Source organism: Pinus tabuliformis, chromosome 7 (genome assembly GCF_031772625.1).
Source record: "Pinus tabuliformis cultivar Carrire ecotype Pingquan chromosome 7, CPIR1, whole genome shotgun sequence".
Classification (NCBI taxonomy): Eukaryota; Viridiplantae; Streptophyta; class Pinopsida; order Pinales; family Pinaceae; genus Pinus; species Pinus tabuliformis.
In genome coordinates this window covers 506,762,095-506,781,748 of record NC_142293.1, presented here as the reverse complement: position 1 = coordinate 506,781,748, position 19,654 = coordinate 506,762,095, and the positions used below count along the sequence as shown (strand labels likewise).

At 37.1% G+C, this 19,654-nt stretch overlaps 1 pseudogene across 1 annotated transcript in view; it reads left to right on the top strand.

Annotated features, from left to right (window-relative positions):
- Nucleotides 1-19,654, top strand: part of LOC149248268 (uncharacterized) — a 234,804-nt pseudogene that overhangs the window by 73,796 nt on the left and 141,354 nt on the right. The window contains exons 3-4 of the transcript XR_016266661.1: nucleotides 17,129-17,365; nucleotides 17,488-17,705. The product of XR_016266661.1 is annotated as an uncharacterized LOC149248268 (transcript). The remainder of the gene's footprint in view (nucleotides 1-17,128; nucleotides 17,366-17,487; nucleotides 17,706-19,654) is intronic.

Genomic DNA, 19,654 nt, shown 5'->3' with positions numbered 1-19,654 from the left:
TGGATTCTATGAGAATCCTTTGAGCCCTAACTTCCCCTTTCATATACTTGGCAAGAGCTTGAGCATCTTCCTCTCTTGGTTTAGTGATAAAACCTTTGACATGTTCCATAACCTCATTTTCAATGAGATTCAAATCTGTCATTTTCTTCCATGCAAGATAGTTTGAAGCCCCAACCAATTTGTTGCTTTCCTTGCAAAAAGACATTTTGACAGATTCAGATGTGGACATAAATATACTTACTTGATAGGATGCTCCTTCTTCTTGCTGCTTCCTTGATGTTGATGATGATATAGAGGATAGAAAACTTCTCCTTGATGAAGGTAGTTTTCTTCAAGAATGATCCTTGATCCCACAGAGAGTGAGATGATACTGCCTTTTGATCTAGCTTCCTTTGGATGAATAGTCTTCAAAACACTTTGACTTGAGTAGATGTAGGGTTTTGGCCTTCTTCCTCTTGATGACGATCCCAATACTTCTTTGTAGACTTCTTTGATCTAGGGTTATGATGCTTCCTTTGACTTCAAGATGATCTTCGCTTTGATGCCTTCCTTGAGATTTGATCCTTGAGTGTCTCTTGATAAGATGCCCTTCCTTGACTTAGTCACCTTAGCTCTGAAACCATGTTGAGAAATATAGGGCATAACAATTAAGTGATTTTTCTTCTTTTAGTAACTGCTTGTGAGTGATTTTTACTTCTATAGATTAGGATCTTCTTTTATTTAGGTTATTAGTGTTCTTCTTCATCAAACAACTACCAATGCATAAACCATAAAGAGACAAGAGACATAAAGTATAGGCTATCAACTAGGGCCAAAACCTCACACTCTTTGAGAGGAAAACCTGAACACATTCTTCTTTTTATAAAGATTCCAATTGATGAATACCACGACCAAACCCTTGATCTATTTACCATTGCAAGACCAAGTCACAAATCTTCCTTGATGGGATCCTTCTCTGCTTTTCCCTCCTTCTTGGCTTACCCTTTAGAATTTGGTTTCCTCTTCACTGCATCAGACTTGTACCTTACTTCGGCTTCCTTGTGAAACTTAGATGCAACACACGTGAGATATCTATGGCAATCCAGATTCCAACCTCTTAATCTCCTTCGCTTGACCTGAATGATCTCTTCTTCTAACTTGACTTCTTCAACAAACTTTGCTCTTTTCTGCAGTAATAACAATCCCATTTTTCCACACGTGTGAGAGGAGTTCTGCCCAAAAATAGTCCCAAAATAAGTCTGTTGACTTCGCTGCTCCTTTCCTTCACTTCGTTGGTTCTAGGGCTTCTATTATGACCTTCGCACTTCAGACTTCTCTTGACCGAAAATTCCGTGTCTAGAATGGAATGCAAGCTGTCTATTTATAGTTGTCTCTGAAGGTAATAAGTTGACTTGCTGGAGGGTAGGCCGACATGTCTCTTGGAGGAGTTCATTTAATTTCACTTGAAGCCGACTTGAAGAGGGATGCTTTGTGTTTGTCTTGGAGGGCTACTTGACATTTTTATTTACTCATACATAAGTGTAACATGCCCAAGAAGGGTCCTTCATACATGACATTGACTCAAATTGACTTTATGACCAATCCTAAGGACTCACAATTAGAGTCATACTAAAAAGAAAATTCCTTGCTCATGAAACCCATGAGACATGTATTACAATAATAATTTTATTTTTCTTCTTTTCATTAATTACATAAAAACATAATTACACATGTCATTATGAAGACTGAACCTAGCTACTTTTCAATAGTATAATCCTTGTTTTTATGTTTTTATCACTAATTCATCATTCTACATGCTTTTGTTTACATATATGCATCAAAATATATAAAAATGTATTATATAAATTTCACTCCCAAAATCCCTCCCAGCACGGGAGCTTTTGAAAATATTGCTCCTTGCTCCTGCTTCAACCCTTGCTCCCAAGCAACCATGGGTTGGAGCTTGTAAACTAGGGCATTGAAATGTCCTTCCAGTTGTTGTTAGTAAATAGGGCATTAGAGTGTCCTACAAGTTGGAGCTTGTAAACTAGGGGGTTGGAGCCTCCCTCAGTTGGAGCTGAAATATTGATGTGCATTTTAGTAAAGACAAATATTAAGAAGTGTTGATTTTTGTTAGGATATTGCGACACATAAATAGTTAAGTATAACTTGGTCTAGTGTAGAGTTAGGTGAAGTGTGTTTCTTTACTATGTACTTTTGCAACTTACAATGCGATGGTCAGATATGTTCTAGACATGAAGTGAGCCGACGGTTCATTCTCTCCTCGGTATTACCGACACTTGATCCGTGACTTAACACCCGATTGGTCCATGATCTCTATTTAAAGAGCATGGAGGGTCATTTGTAAGGTGGCCATTCATGAGAGAAGCTTATGCAAATATTCTTTCTTTTATTAATAAATTGCTTGAAGTGGCCGCGTTGGCACAAGTCATGGACTGTTTCCCTCTTTGAAGGTTTTAACCACATCAAGAATATTGGTGTATTGATCTGTGATCTGTTTGTGAGTGGTGTCCTTTGGTGTTCTATCTGAGGAACTTACCTTGTAAATTCCTACATGGTATCAAAGCTATTTGAGGGCCACATCCATTGATGATCCAAATCCGAAGCTGGTACAACTGCTTCTGGCTGTCGTTTAGTAGATCTATTGTTTCTGACTGTTTTCGGGTCGAGAGGACTGCTCTATTGTGTTAGGAGCATCTGTCCCAGTGATGAACCTTTTTCATTTTATGAGAAAAGGTTTCCGGTAGCCCTAGATGCGTCATTTTTGAGATCTTGAGGTATACAGTCTTTATTTGCAGTTTTAGTTATTCATCTCTTTGTTTATTTCGGTTTATTTAGCTCTCCGTTTTTTATTACTGGATCTATACCTTTCATTTTTGGATATGCTCTTTGCCCCACGACTTTGTGCAATCTAGGCAAATCAAAAACATAAAGGAAGGAATTTTCTCATGCGTATGGTCTTTTTCACCACGCCTTAGTGTGATATCTGAAAATCAGAAACATTCAGTAAAATATTTAGTTTTTGGTGAAAGCTAACTTGAAGCCATAAGGTTTGGTTTTCTTTGCATGTCTGTGTTGGGTTGTGTGTTTTTTTGTTTTGTAGGCAAAAATGGCTTTTTCAAGTAAGCATGCACTCCAAAGCTTCAGTGAATAAAAAAAAAAACCCCTTCCTCTTTTCCAAAACTTACTAACCTTTTAAACTAGCTCACTTGGTCCAAAGTTACTTTATGAGAATAGAGGTCTTGAGTTCAAGTCTTTCTTTTTGTTGAGTTACTTTTTCAAAAGCACATGTAACTTATGTTTTAAAGTTACTTTTTGTAAAAGTGTTCTCACCCATTATAAAAATTGAGTCACTTAGAATTCTGAAGTCTCTTTATCTTTTATTTAAGTTACAATTTAGTGCGTAGCTCATAAAGTACTACAATAAACAAAATTAAAAGCAAATGTTGTTGAAATAAGTAACTAGGTTCGGTCTTCATAATGACATATGTAATCATGATTTTATGTATTTGATGTAAGGAAAAAAAATTTATTATTGTGATTCTTGAGGCATTCTTGAGGCATGGGTTTGATCATTTGATGCTCAAGGAAAAGTCATTTTATAGGTCAAGCACCTATTAAGTGCTTCTAGGGCTTGTCATTGAGTCAACAAGTCAATTGAGTAATTGTCATGTATGAAAGACTCTTTTGGGCATGGTACATATTGTAAGGAAAAATTTATTTGAGTCAAAGACCCTCCAAGACCTAGTCAAACATGCTCCAACAAGTCAGCCTTCAAGGAGATTAAGTTGACTCTCAAAGTGACAAGTCAGCCTATTGCAAGGGTTGTTTGACCACCTTAAGAAGCCTATATATAACGTTGACCTTGACCTCTTTGTGGACATATTGAATCAGAAAAGAAGTTCGATCAATAGCTCAAGAAGATAAGGAATAACCAAGCGAGGAAGAGGAGTAACGTAAGGAAGGAAGAATGAAGGTTTCTGAACACAGTTTTGGACCACAAAATCTCACTCGTGTGACTGTAATTAGGGTTTTTGAAATGGAATATTGCAAACCTTAAAGAAGCTGAAATTTAGCATGCGAAAGAACGTTCTTGCAAGCCGAAGTTTCAAGGAGATAAGCCCTAGACAAGTGAAGAAGAGAATCACTTCAATCCGCCCTAGATTGGTCACACATGCGAAATTGTAGGGATAACAAAGAGGCCAAAGGTTGCAGGTAAGAGAGACTGAAGTTGTAGTCAAAGTTGCAGGTCAAAATTCTTGGTCAAAGGAGAAGTGGAGGCTACTATAAGGCAAGTTTGACTTGGGTTGAGAAAGTGTTTCAAAGAGAAGTTTGATTTGGTCTTGGAGGGGTCTTGGACAAGGCCCAAGGGTCATAGGTCTTGGAATTCGTCATTTGAAGTTCTATAAGAAGAGAAGAGTTCGTGTAGGTTTTCTTTTTAAAACGAGAGGTTTTGGCCGTAGCTGATAGCTTATATCTTGTGTCCTCTTGTCTCATTGTTCTTTATGGTTTGGTAGTTGTTTGATGATAAGAACATAATAATAATAAGTGAAAGAAGAAACTAATCAAGATAAGTTTGAAATACATCACATGCAATTATCAAAATAAGAGAAATCAACTAATCTAGCTGCACTAGATTTCTCAACATGGAATCAGAGCTAAGGTGACAAGACAAGGAAAGGCAACTTTAAGAAGGATCATCAAGAAATTCAAGACATCAAAGAGGACATCAAACCATCAAGAAGGAATAGTCTTCACATCATCTTAGAGAAAGGATCTAAGGAGCATCAAGAAGGACTACCCATCTCATCTCGAAGATCACACCATCTAGAAGCAATAAGAAGAAGAAGACCTCAAAGACATCAAGGTGATTTCCCTCACATTGAAGAAAAGATCACATCTCAAGCACACTTGAAGAAAGGCATCTCTAGAAAAATAAGTATTGTCATCTTCAAGGAAGCAAGCATCATCCATCATCATCAAAATCAAGAAGGCATCAAGTTGAAGATATCACCATCAAAGGAGTATCTTCACTTGACTAGTAAGTATCCTTATATCTATGTCTAAATCTACTATCAAAATGAATTCATTTTGCAAGGAAAGCAACAAATTGGTTGGGTCATCAAATTTCCTTGCATGGTGAAGAAATTTCAACCCGCACTCTGGTTATCAGTTTTCCTTATCACTCCATGCATTTAGTTTTAAATTCAAGCATGATAGAAATTCTAAAATCCGGAAATGACTATTTTTTGAAAACACAAATTTAGAGATTTTACAACTGTTGAAATTGCAGAAATAAAACACAGCAAAACTATAACAACAACACATAGAAAATAACACAGTGATTTTTGGTCAATGTGACCCTGGAAAAACCCCCTACAACTCTTGGGGAAAACTAGTTTGAGAGCTCTTCTTTATTTCTAAAAATGCTTTTACAGAGAAACTGAAATACACAGTAAAAATTCCAGCAACCACAAATTACAACTTATCTCGATTTCTGTGCTTGAACTCCACCTCAAAAATCGTGCCAATCAACAAACAGCGAAAACATAAATTTTCCAGCAATAAAACAACATTAAACGTTGTATAGCCTGCCTCAAAAAAATTGCCCAGAACTTGCTGTACGGACTGTACTGATCCTACGGATTTCAATAGTACGGCTGCCTCGAAAATCATGCCCAAATCTACCTCGAAATTTGTGCCCTTGTTGTTGTCCCTCTTCCTCGATTTCTGTGCTTTTTTTTTCTTGCTGTACTGTTTTGCCTTGGGATGCGTGTCAATAAATGTCGCTGCCCAGATTTGCTGAAATGTCTTCTTGCTGCTCTCTTTCACTTCCTCACCGCTTAGAATTTTCCCCTTGCTCTCTCTTCTCTTTCTCTCAAATGCTCATGAAATAATGAATTTATATTTCTCTCTTCTCTTCTCCTTTTACTCTGTAAATGACCTTTTGGGTTACCCTAAGATCTAATGGCTGAGATTCATTTAGATTTAGGGATGAGAATAAATGTGCATTTAATTCTCACTTTCTATTTTTTAATTCACCCACTTAAATAAAGACCCACTTAGCCTTTTATTTCCATAGTCACTTTTTCACTTTCTAATTATTCATCGACTTTAATAAAGTCACCTTTAAATTAGAATGTAACTTTACCACTTATAAAGTCACTTTTAAATTAGAATGTAACTTTACCACTCATAAAGTCACTTTTAAATTAAATTGACTTTACCACTTATAAAGTCATTTTAGGAGAAAAGTACAAATAAATTTGGACACTTTTCCCTAGGCCAAAGATCAAAGCCTTAGGGAACCACTTGTCCTCTGGTATCCAAATTTTAACACATGGAAGAAGATGACATACTTGATCCTCATAGAGAATGAAGTTATTGGGCATGTTAAGGTTTCAATTGCCAAACTACCAAAAGAAGAAGCTCAAGCTCTAGCGAAATATATGAAGGGGGAAATAAGGGCTCAAAGAGTCCTTGTAGAATCAATCAAGGATTCTCTCATCCCCAATGTAACAAAATTGGAGAGTTCAAAAGACATCTATAATAAGCTGGTAGAATTGTTCTTCGTAAGCATTGTAGGAGAAGTGATGTCTTTGAGAACCGAGCTATATAAGATGAAGGTATCAAAGGAAGAAGGAATAGCCTCATATCTTATGAGGGTGTCACAAATAAGAGACCAACTGCAAGAGTTAGGGGGAAATAATGCCCGACAAAGAAATGACCACCGTGGTGCTCAATGCACTTCTTGATGAATGGGGCAACTTTGTATCAAGTATCTATGGAAAGAAGGAAGCCACCCCATTCAGTGAACTTTGGTCAATATGTAAGATTGAAGAAACCGGGTTGAAGGCAAAAAGTGACGTAGGATCAAATGAACAAGTTCAAGCATTTGCTTCCATGGCTAGGAGAAAATGAAAGTTTGGGAAGTTTAGTCCTCAGAAAAAAAAAGATCGAAATGTCAAAAATCCAATGTTATGGCTATCAAGAATATGAGCATTTCAAGGGAGATTGCCCTAAACTCAAGAAGGACAACAAGAAAAGAAAAGAAATAATTGAAGCCCATATCGTTGAAGAAGTAGAAGAACATAATGAGAAGATATCCAAGAAGGAAGGGATAGATCTTCACTATTAAGGTCTCTCAGGTACATAGCAAGGAGTAGGAGGTGAAAAGACCTCTACCATGGTTAAAAGATTACTGTCAGATAAGAGGCATTGTAAGTATGACGAGATGCATCATATTAGAAGCATATGGTTGAAGAAGAAATGGGCTCATGACATCATTATAGAAGCTTGAAAGGATAGTGGAAGTAGAAGTCTACATGGTTGTAGCAGTCATTATGATGGAAAGGAAATAGCTCATGGTATCCTCATTGAAAGCATGATTGGAAGAAAGTCATCTACAATGATAGAAGATAGAGAGGTCATTATACATCATCATCATTAGGAACGAACATTTGCAGGATGAGGATAATCAAGATCCTCCATATAGAAGCTTGAAAGGATAGTTGAAGTAGAAGTCTACATGGTTGTAGCAGTGATTATGATGGAAAGGAAATAGCTCATGGTATCCTCATTAAAAGCATGATTGGAAGAAAGTCATCTACAATGATAGAAGATAGAGAGGTCATTATACATCATCATCATTAGGAAGGAGCATTTGCAGGATGAGGATAATCAAGATCCTCCATTGGAATCTTAATTAGAAGGTTCACCTCTATTTGGAAGAAGTAAGTGCCTTGCTGATAATTTCACCTTGTGTGGAATTCATTATTTAAAAGAGTGATGGGATGTTGACAAAAGAGTGCAACATGTCAAGATGGTTGAAGTGCTTTCAAGCAAGAAAAGGAAGCTGCCGAAGGAAGTCTAGATGACCAAAGGGAGAAAAGAGGTATGTATATATTTGATAGATTAAGTCATGTTATCATATAGTTGCTGATAGCATGGGTGAATGCTCTATCTTATGAGCATGATCGAAGAAGAAGGATCTCTTCGCTTGGAAAGATGCATGAAGGCATATGTGTTGAAATAGTTCACGTATTGATAAGATGAAATCAAAATAATATGACCTCATATGGAATATGAGGTGGTTGACAAAGATGAAGGAACTATGTATAGAAGTTCGCGGGGAGCAATAATTGAAGAAAAGAAGAAGAATTTGTGAAGGATGCAACTATAGTCACATAAGATAAGATAAGTGATCAATATCTGATCACTAGAAGAATTAGCTATGACATCTCCATAAGGAAAATATGAAGACTTTGATAAAGTCTGTAAAGGAAGGAGACCCTTGACATTGAAATTCTTGGAGATGTGTTTATGTAGGATGTTGATGTTGCAAGAAGCAAATTCCATGATGAAAGGCCATCATAAAAGGTAACTTTGATTTGATATTCATTTTTTATTTTGAACAACATATGGTTGGGTTGAAATAGGGCTACTGAAAGAGAGTTGTAGATGTCACCTACAACTAGAACTCATGGGAATGTATGGAAGATCGTGAAAGAAACATGACTTGGAAGAGGTAGCTATGTGAAGAAAGGCTAGATGTGGATTGGAAGATCACTTTACGATACTAAGAAGGATGGCATGACTATTGGTTCAACCCTGTGTTTCGTTGAAGGAAAGTGATGGATGGTCGATGCCCTATGAAGAAAATCTAGAAGATGAAGGCTCCATAATGAAGAAGATGAAGTTCATGACATCGAAAGGAGGAGCCCTACAAGCAACTGATAGTACCATGATCTCCACCACAGAGCAGATAGTTGCTGTTGGTAACAAGCCCTTAGTTAAGAGGGATCTTAGACAAGTCCCTAGGTAAAAGGGAGCTTGGGTATATTCCTTTTATAGGAATGAGCATATTTTCCCTAGTTGAGAGGGAGAGATAGACACATCATTCTTGTCTTCACATTGTGAAGAAAGAATGGAGGATTGGGTAAGCATCTGAGATTGATTCCGATACTCTTTGAGGATGTGGTAGGGCATCCAATAGGTAAGAGTAGTCGAAGAGGAAATTCCTTGAGGATGTGTTATTCCAAGATAGGAATTGTCCTAAAAGGACATACCCTGTGAACACTCAGGTGGGGTATGTGCCTTGAGAGACAATGATGATGGTGTCCATCAGCCATTGGTCTCGCCAACATTGTGCTCTGATCTTGTTAAGAGATAGAGCTGTTAGTCAAGGCCTTGCTATGTGACAATGCTAGTTGGTATGATGAGATGCTTTGACATAAGCTAAGGAATTAGCTTATGAGGTGGCTTACCAATCCAACTCTTCTTATGAGAATTCTTTAGTTTGAGAATGGCCAAGTACCTTGTATGGATTATGAATACCTCCCTAGTTAAGAGGGAGTGTTGAAATATGTAACTATGTTCGTTCTTCATAATGACATATGTAATCATGATTTTATGTATTTGATGTAAAGAAAAATAAATTTGTTATTGTCATTCTTGAGGCATGGGTTTCATGCTCAAGGAAAATTTATTTTATAGGTCAAGCACCCATTGAGTGCTTCTAGGGCTTGTCACTGAGTCAACAAGTCAGTTGAGTCATTGCCATGTATGAAAGACCCTTTTGGGCATGTTACATATTGTAAGGAAAACATTACTTGAGTCAAAGACCCTCCAAGACCTAGTCAAACATGCTACAAGTTGGTCTTCAAGGAGATCAATTCAACTCTCAAAGTTACAAGTCGACCTATTGGAAGGGTTGTTCGACCACCTTAAGAAACCTATATATAAGGCTAACCTCGACCTCTTTGTAAACAGATTGAATCAGAAAAGAAGTTCGATCAATAGCTCAAGAAGACAAGAAATAACCAAGCGAGGAAGAGGAGTAATGAAAGGAAGGAAGAACAAAGGTTTTTGAACACTGTTTTGGACAAAATCTCACTCGTGTGACTGCAATTAGGGTTCTTGAAATGGAATATTGTAGACCTTAAAGAAGCCGAAATTTAGCATGCGAAGGAACATTCTTGCAAGCCGAAGTTTCAAGGAGATAAGTCCTAGACAAGCGAATATGAGAATCACTTCAATCTGCCCTAGATTGCTCACATGTGCGAAATTGCAGGGATAACAGAGAGGCCAAAAGTTTAAGGTAAGAGAGACCAAAGTTCCATTCAAAGTTGTAGGTCGAAATTCTTGGTCAAAGGAGAAGTGGAGGCTACTATAAGGCAAGTTTAACTTGGGTTGAGAAAGTGCTTCAAGGAGAATTTTGACTTGGTCTTGGAGGGTTCTTGGTCAAGGGTCATAGGTCTTGGAATTCGTCATTTGAAATTCTATAAGAAGAGAACAGTTCTTGTGGGTTTTCCTCTCAAAAGGAGAGGTTTTGGCCCTGGCTAATAGCCTATATCTTGTGTCCTCTTGTTTCATTGTTCTTTATGGTTTGGTAGTTGTTTGATGATAAGAACATAATAATAATAAGTGAAAGAAGAAACTAATCAAAATAAGTTTGAAATACATCACAAGCACTTATCAAAATGAGAGAAATCAACTAATCTAGCTGCACTAGATTTCTCAACAAATGTATACTGGACTTATAAACAACAATGAAACATAGTGTACCAGCATGAGTGGTGGGGGCCCTTCCACAACTCAGCAAGCACACTTAGCTTCTACTCGTGATTGAAACTAAAAGATACTCCATAGATTTATTAGAATAGACTGGAAATGAACTTCAAGCTCTCAAATCGAAATCCAAAGTCTCAACAATACAAACTTGTTTTGGCAAGCAAGGTTTGCTTGCCTTTATAGGCAAAAACATAACCAAATGCCCAAGAATCCTCTTAACTATTAATTGCAACCTATTTTGAAGATAAAATATGATCATTTTGACCTTCTTGGGTGCTCAAATCGTGGATTGGATCTCAAAAAATCAAATTTGGGCGAATTTATCAACTTGTTTTGTGTTTTCCCTGCTAGAATGCCTGCGTTGACTAGTTATTTCGGGATTGTTTCGAGTTAAACGAAATAGGAATCTCACATCTTGGGACATCAATGAAAAAAATCCATGTCTTAGAATCTACCTAGACCACTAGCAAGTACCATAATGAAGGATGGCTTACGAATTTCACTGAATCTTGAAAATTTGTTCTACAATGCAATTATTTACATAAAAATTTAAAAATTAAAAATACCAATAAAATACCTTTAGGAATTGATTATGTGGGAAAAATATGAGAAAATGTCAATAAATGACTTAGAGAGGTGTTCCTAAGGCCAAACAAGAATGAAAACCATAGCAAAGTTCTATCAAAATGGAGGATTGACAGGTTTTTCAGTAGTTCTATCGCAACACTTTCCCGTCGCCTACTTTGTTTTATTGTTTGTTGACTGCCTCAGCCCATTCTATGTCCTGTGCGCTCAGGTCGATGGCTGGCCACATCTGTGTGTCAATTGTTGTGCCCTTGAGACTTGAATTACGACCCCTTGTGTGCAAACTTTTTGCTGAATTGTCGTCTGACCAACTTGTCTCATCAATTGTCGCTATTGTTTTCCTTTCATGCTGTTGGCTACCACAACCCTACTCCTTAGTGGCTATGTCTAGCTTATCGGCTGCCAGTTGTTCCACGTCTTTTGTTTTTAATTTCTAAAAAAATGGCAAGGTTGCTTTCCTTTTTTTTTAATTCCTAAAAATTTGGGTATCTCTAAAATAAATTGCTCCTCGTACAATCACGACTAAATTCAACCCAAACAATCTTGTACAAACTTGGCTTCTATGATTCTGAGATTTGTTTTCTTCAGAGTTCTAACTATAATACCGTGTTAGAATTCCTGTGAACATAGCACCCAAGGTTTAATTCCTGACATAAAATTTATTGAATAAGCACGCAGCTAGGTTCCTAACAAATTCAATGGAAGCAAACGATCTCAATCATGACACAAATAGATTTTTGCCCAAAATGTTTTTCATTAAAAGAATCCAAACTTACATGGGTTCCCATCTTGGGATAAAGGCCCACCCGAGAAAATACAGAATAAAATAACTTGGGATCTGATCCAACAAATCTACCCTAGATCGCTGCTCGATCTCTCTTGCAGATCTAGATCTCTAGCTTCTCTGCACTCCCTCAGATCCAACACACCGCTCACTGAGATGTTGTTGTCAATCTTGTGCTGTTGTAGTGTGTCTATCTCCTCTCCTCAACTTTTCTTTTATAACTTTACATTGAGCTAAATCCCTGACCCTAACCCTAATCTGAAAATGATGAATCACTGAGATTAGATCTCGCCTCACTTAGATCAATGGTTAAGATTAAAACAAACTCACGAAAGTAAATTACTTTGCTTTTCCTAAGTTACTTTTAGCTCAATATGCCAACATACTAATATGTGCTTTTTCCTAAGTTAATCTTAAGCTAAGTTACATTAGCAACTTGCTCAAGTGTGAGTAAGTGTTCTAAGGGGAATGTGGGCAACTTTTGCATGTCTAGACTCTAGACACAAGGTCAGTGCGGTAGTCACCCGATCTACAAAAATCAACAATGAAGTCTCCAACGGCTAGTTAGACCACCCATCTGCTAGTTGACTTCACCAACGACTAGTTTGAATTGAATTTTTCCTTTTACTAACTCGACTTGGCCATTGCTCATTGGCTCTCCAATGCCCTTGACTTTTTGTCTATTTCGTAACCTGTGATTGACTAAACCGGCCATGATTTGAATTAGGTCTCTCTTGGAATCTTCAAAACCTTCCTAGAATTACCACATCACCTGCCTAGCATTGCCACATCACCTGCTTTGCCACGTCATCTGCCACCTGTGTTGGTTCCATAACTCCTTGAGGAATCTTGAGAAACTAACACATGGGTATTCTTCCTCTTATCCCGCTGATCATTTTTGATATACTGCAGGCATCATTCTGCCCAACACTGTCCTTGTTTTGCCACTTGGAAATTTGTTCGACTTGTTGACCATTTTTTTACCAAGTTGTAACTGGGCACTGCCACCTCTAGTTGGAGAACTTAAAGTGGCATGGATTCCTGTAATCAAAATAAACAATGTGAAACCAAGTTGACTTTTTGACCTCTAGGACCACTTTGCATTAGAAACCATGTACTGCCTCAGAAAATGTGAAAATTGTCAAAATGAGATTGCCATGCATGAAAGCTATTTAAGAGATATTGCACCAAGGCCAAGGTCACCTACAAACTGGGTAGACTCTAACCATGTGGTAAAGACATAAGTGCACATTGACGCAAACGGGCTGGCCCATACATTGGTGATCATGCCTAAAAAGAAGGCTTCTGTAAAACCATGAATCCACAAGTAAGCTCACCAAAGGCCCTCCAATTCTATACAGGACGAGAGGAACCCAAAGTGAACTATAAGGGACCAACCATGTTCTGACCAAGACAACATGATACAGACAATGAGAACACGACATAGATTTGGGTAGTGTTTTTAAAACCGTTTTTAAAAACCGGTTACCGGTCAAACCGACCGGTTAGCAAGGCTGCCGGTCCGAACCGGCCAAAAAACCCGGTTTGATAGGGAATTTCGCCATTTTTTAGCCCTAACCGGTGAAAACCGGCCGGTTTAGGACAGAACCGGCCGATTTGTATCAAACCGGCCAGTTTTAGGCACGCCCACTGAAACATGCAAAAAAAGGGATTTTGACTGTGGTTTAAGGATTTTGGGGGGGAAGTAAAGGTGGGATATATTGTTATGAAATATCCTATAACTAGAATTCAAAGTGATTTGCTACGTATGGAAGGGGCAGAGGTCATTGGAGTCTACCATGGTCTTGTGAATGAAAAGCTTGTTAATTTGGCACACAGGTATCTGAAAGTCCATCCAAAGTGTTCTTGAATGAAGCAGTAGTATTTTTTTTATGTCTAGTTTAGTTCGATAAAAATCCTTAATATTTGTTCTTGCATAACCATTTTACTTTTTTGTATTCGAATGCCTGTATTGGTATTAAGTTATTAACTACAGTCTACTGCACATCTGAGATGTTCTGTCAAAAGTACAACAATTTTCATGCCCCTTTAAATGAATTCTTTCACAGAAGTTGCAAAAAAAAATTCTTCAAAGGGATAGTTGCCAAAGTTATTGAGAGCCTAGCCTTCCTGTAACCTGCATGGAATCCGTTTGGTAAGTGCCTCACATATGTTGGCTGCTTCAGAATATCTTTTAAAGCTTGCTTCTGCCACATCTCTCTGATTATCTCCCAGTGTCAAGGAAGCTGATTGTGCCCCCATTGCACTAAGAAGCTCAAATTTAACCTTGACCTAGGCCATAAATAGCAAGAAAGGATTATGAAATGTGCTCAGGTAGTAGATGACATCGTATGTCTGGTCTGTTGGGCTGTGGTCAATGGTTAAAATGGGGTGTTAACACAAATGATCCCGGTTCATACCTTGATGGGCATAGAGCCATAGAACAGAGCATGCTTTGGCAGAATTTGACAGCTCCCCACATTGAACTCGGACTGAGATAATGTGTACATGGGGTTCATAACTCTCCACCGATAATTTTTTCTTTCTTTATCCTTACCAGAAAAATGACAATTTTTTGTTGTTGTTTACATCCAATTTATCACCCCACCCTCCAGCCCATAAGCGAGAGGTATTCCTCATAGCTTATGAAGAGCCTCAATGTCGATTGCCTCACAAATAGTGAACATGTCATTTGCAGGATTTGAACTCTGGTGGGGAAGATAACAGTTTCTTCTCTCAACCACCTGAGTTAGACCTATTTGACAAAATCATGATGTTCTATCTCTGTTGTTTATCCATTTAGACACATTTCCAAAGCTTCAAGTTTCAACAGCTTGGACTTTATAGGCCATTTAGAGCCTCATTTCTTATGTATTTTGCTATTTTGTCGATGATATGTATTGTACTCGGTGCCATTTTGATATATTCACCTTTACATGGTATATAAATGAGCAAACTTTGCATATTTTGTCTCTATTGGCTTGGAATCATGGTTTTACATCTTAAAAATAGTTTTGTTTCATTAAAAATTAATTATTTAATGTATTTTTTTAAAACCGGTTCGTTTAGACCAAACCAGTCCCGGTTAGACCGGTTCTGGTCGGTAAACCGGTTCATTAGGTGGACCGGTCCGGTCATCGGTTCTGGTTTTAAAAACATTGGATTTGGGATACCTAATACAAAACCTCACATGGTTGTTGCAATGCTTTGACTTGTGACCTTGGGCTTACAATGGTGGTGATAAAATGCTACACAATATTTTTATGTACCACTGTTGACATGTATGGTAACAAACTTGCAATCCACATTTAATTTGGAGACTAAGTTGACTTAAGAAAAGAAATGATATTTTATTACATTGACTTTGCCTACTAAGTGGGTTGAAATGCTTCATCACCACCAAAGAGTCCAACGTTCCATAAGGAAAGGGTTTGGAAGTCAAAATCATGAAGAATAGTACTAATCTGTCATCCAGTGTCCACTTAGAACTAGAAGGTTCTTACATTCCACTTTTACAACTTGGCTTGCCTTGGAAATTGAGTTGATCATCTTTGGTAATTTTCTCCTCTTGAGAAAACTAACAAGTTGACTTGTAATGACTAATTGTTTGTCCACATATCTATCTTCTCCGAAATAGTACCCTCCAACAACTATTTTGACTTCCTTAATGGCTAGTTTCTCTTTGACTTGACCTTTTCATGCATTAGTAAATTGAATTAGCCACCTTGTCCATATCTCCAATGCTGCCCTAGCCTAGTTGGCCAAACGCTTCATGCTTTCTTGTGCTATTTGCCACCTAGTGCCACATCATATGCTCTGTCATCTCAAAATGTCTGAGGTGTTGCCAAATAAGCCCACTCAAGCTCCATGAATCATGGTCAAATTGGCAATATCCAACGCCCTAGTGGAACAAAAAATTTTGAGACATGGGTTTTGTTCTTTTCACCGAGTAGATCATAGTGGATGTAACACATGTTCAAAACACTGCAATGCTCTACTTGTTATGCCTGTGGAAAGATACATACCCCTGTTAATTGGCTTTGACCAACCATATCTTGAGAATGCCTCATCCAAATGGAAGAATTCTACATGGCATGTCATCGTCTCACTAAGATTTGGAATCTGACACCCTGTTGACTTTTTGACTTCTGAGATCACTTTGCATTGGGGAACATGAATTTCCTTGGGAAGCATGAAGATGTCACTGACCATGAGATTGTCATGTCTGAGAAACATCTGAGAGATACGACACCAAAACCAAGGCCACCTATAGACTCAATTGGCCCACAATCATGTGGAAAGACATAGATGCACCTAACATGGGCTGCCTCTACATTGGTGGTCACCCCTATATAAGCAAGGCTCCCACAAAACCATGAGTCCTCATTTAAGCCCATCCAAAGCCCTCTAACCCTATCTAGGATGAAAGGAACCTGAGATGAATTCAGAGGGACTGCCCATGGTCCGACCAAAAACAGATTAACTCAACATGACACAAGGTCTAGGATGCCTACAAGGTCTCACATGGTTGTTACATGGCTTTTGACTTGTGATGTTGGGCTTACATTTGCATTTAAGAATGCTGCAGTAGATATAGGTACCCCTGCTGAAAAAGGGGTAACAAGTTGACTATTGGTGAATGTTATACATAAGAGGATATTTTGGCCATCTTGGTTAAAGATAATATTGAAGAGTTCCTTTAAAGACTGGATTTGCTTTTCAACCACAATTTATCTCCCATTTTTTCAGTGGACGTTGAAGGCTGACCCATTGTGCAGGTTAATCTGAAATAAAGTTTTGACCAATTTACTGTTCAAAACAAGAAGATGCTGCTTAATGCAGTGATGAGATAACCAACTTGGTTGAACATATAACTTATTTGGTTTTAATGTCATAGTGAAACTATTATTGTGATAACTAGACATGGGGGGATCAACAGGGATAGGTGTTAGAATGGTTGGCCTAGATAAGTCTTTAGTTTCTGATGCAATGCTACTTCTATCACCTTTTTATTATAATTAAGATAAAAAAGATGAATTATTAGTTTGTAATCCTTATCTTTGAACGGTAACAATGGGATAGAAAGTTGTGCGTGTTCAAAAGCCAAATGTATGTTACTTTATGTGAATTTTCTTTCATCAGAGATAGTGTTGTTCTGAGACATGTCTACTCTCTGGCTTATTATAGGTTGTCATTCCAGCTATGAGTTGGGAGGAGACAACCTTCAAAAGGCCTGTTCTAGCATTTCTGCTACTTGCCTCTATGGCAGTGTTCCCAGTTTTCTTGCTTCCGTCGGGACCATCTATGATGCTGGCAGGACTGAGTTTTGGTTATGGCCTTGGGTTTATTATAATAATGGCAGGGACTGGTATTGGCATGTCATTACCCTATTTCATTGGGTCACTCTTTCGCAATCGAATACATGTATGTTTTCCAACCAATATTTATATCTCCTCTTGTGAATTAAGTGTACATGGTATATAATGTTTCAGGTCAGATGTTTTCGTGAAAAGCTAGTATTGACATTCTACTATTTTCCAATTCAGACGTGGCTGAAAAGATGGCCCAAAAGAGCTGCTGTGATAAGATTAGTAGGAGAAGGAAGTTGGTTCCGTCAATTTCAGACAATCACTCTTATAAGGGTCTCACCATTTCCTTACCCAATTTTCAATTATGGTGTTGTTGCAACAAATGTCAAGTATGGTCCATATATAGCTGGGTCACTTGCTGGAATGGCTCCAGAAGCCTTGATTGCTATATACAGGTTAGAAATCATCTATTGTTTTACTAGCATAATTTGCATATGTACTGATCTATTAGAAGTTAGACTTGCTTTATTGTTCTGCATGGGAATATGAAGCTCCTGTTTTTGACCAGTTTGTAGTCCTTTTCATTCTGATATGGAATATGTTGCTAAATAATCAAAATTGTGGAGTACAGTGAGTGGTTGTAGCTTGCAGCTATCATTTGAGCATATGATAAGTAATAAACCAGATTTTGTGCCTCTTTATATGCAATCAATAAAGCTTTTCAAAATTTGATGTGGCAGAGTACACTGATGTTGTGATGTTATAGCTCAGTGAATCCACCATTAGCTTCTTAAAACCATGCAGATGAATAAAGCTAGAGTAAAATTTTATTTCAGGATACAGTTTCCTGTGAATTTTGAGGGTCAATGCTATATTTAAAAGAGGCAGGACTGCAGTCAAGTACAAAACCTACTTCAGTTGTGCTGGAAGAAAATCTGCTTTTATCGTTACAAATATTGTTTTCATCTAATCTTAGATTTGCCAAAGAACGTCATATGTAATTTTTGAAGAATTCTTCGGCGAAAATCACATGGAGAAATTTTTGTCGACGCGTTTTGAACCAACCAGTGTGGTTCATCGTCAGGGCAAGTTGAATGAGCATATCTGGCTATGCGCTTTAAATAGATAGGGCAGAATATCCACTGACTCAGATTTCAGCTAAAAAGACAACAGCTAGATTTGACCTGATAACGGCTAGTTTGACCATGATAAGGGGTATTATATTAATTTATATTATTTATATAAAAGAAATTTCAGTTATTAATATAGAATAAATTAATATAATAAGTAAATCATAAAATAAATTAATTACAAATCAATTAATTTTAAATATATTAATAAACCTAAATTAATTTAAAAATTGTTATAAATGTATACAGGTAAAATTAGTATATCATTAAATATATAAATAATTTCAAATATATTAAATTATTTCATCGATATATTAATTTTTATATGGTAATTTATTTATTTATTATTATTATTATTTATTTATTTATTTTTATTTTTAATTTATATGTAAAAGCTTTTTGACTATTAATTTAAACTTATCTACAAAAATTAATTTAAATCTATTTTAATTAATTAATTTAAACTATTAATTAATTTTAATATGGTAAAATTAATAATACATAAAGTGAATTTTAAAATTAATCTATTTTAATATACTATTTTTATTTTATATATATATATATATATATATATATATTTTTTTTTTTTTTTTTTTATTTTTTTTTTTTTACCATTAAATAGACCTTGAATTAATTTTTTCCCTTGAGTTCTCTAAATTTTTTTTTTTTTTGACGAATATTTATATTACTAACTAATATTTTTATCTAACAATTTAAAATTAATTTTATTAATTTTTTTTTTCTCGGTAAAACTATACTAATATATTATATACAGAAGTCAAAAATTTACATCAGATCAAAACAGAAAGAACCAGGCACCTGAGGTGTCAACCTGGAACAACTAAGACTGCAAGGTCCAAAGAACTAGACCATTCAAAAGAGCTAGCCCACGCAGGGGCCTCAACCAAAAACCAAAATGATCCCGCGCAGGGGAGACAGACATAACCCAGACCATTAACAAAGGTTCTTGAACACATACAAAATGCATACATGACGAAACTAAGCTAACACAGACAGCAATAGAAACCAAAAGACCAGACAGAAGAGCCATGTAGACCTTGAGCGAGAGCGTCTCTAATCCTCCAGTTGCTCCTCCACTACCCGGCACCATCGGTAAGCCTCCCTCTCCGCAGCAGTGGGAGCAGTGTCCATATGGATGTCTTCTGTTTCACTTGCCTCGTTTTCTGATCCAAAAGGCTTTTCGAGACATTCTCCAGGTCTGTAGCAGGATCCTTTGTTTCTTTCTCCATGTCTGTAGCAGGGTCCTTTGTATC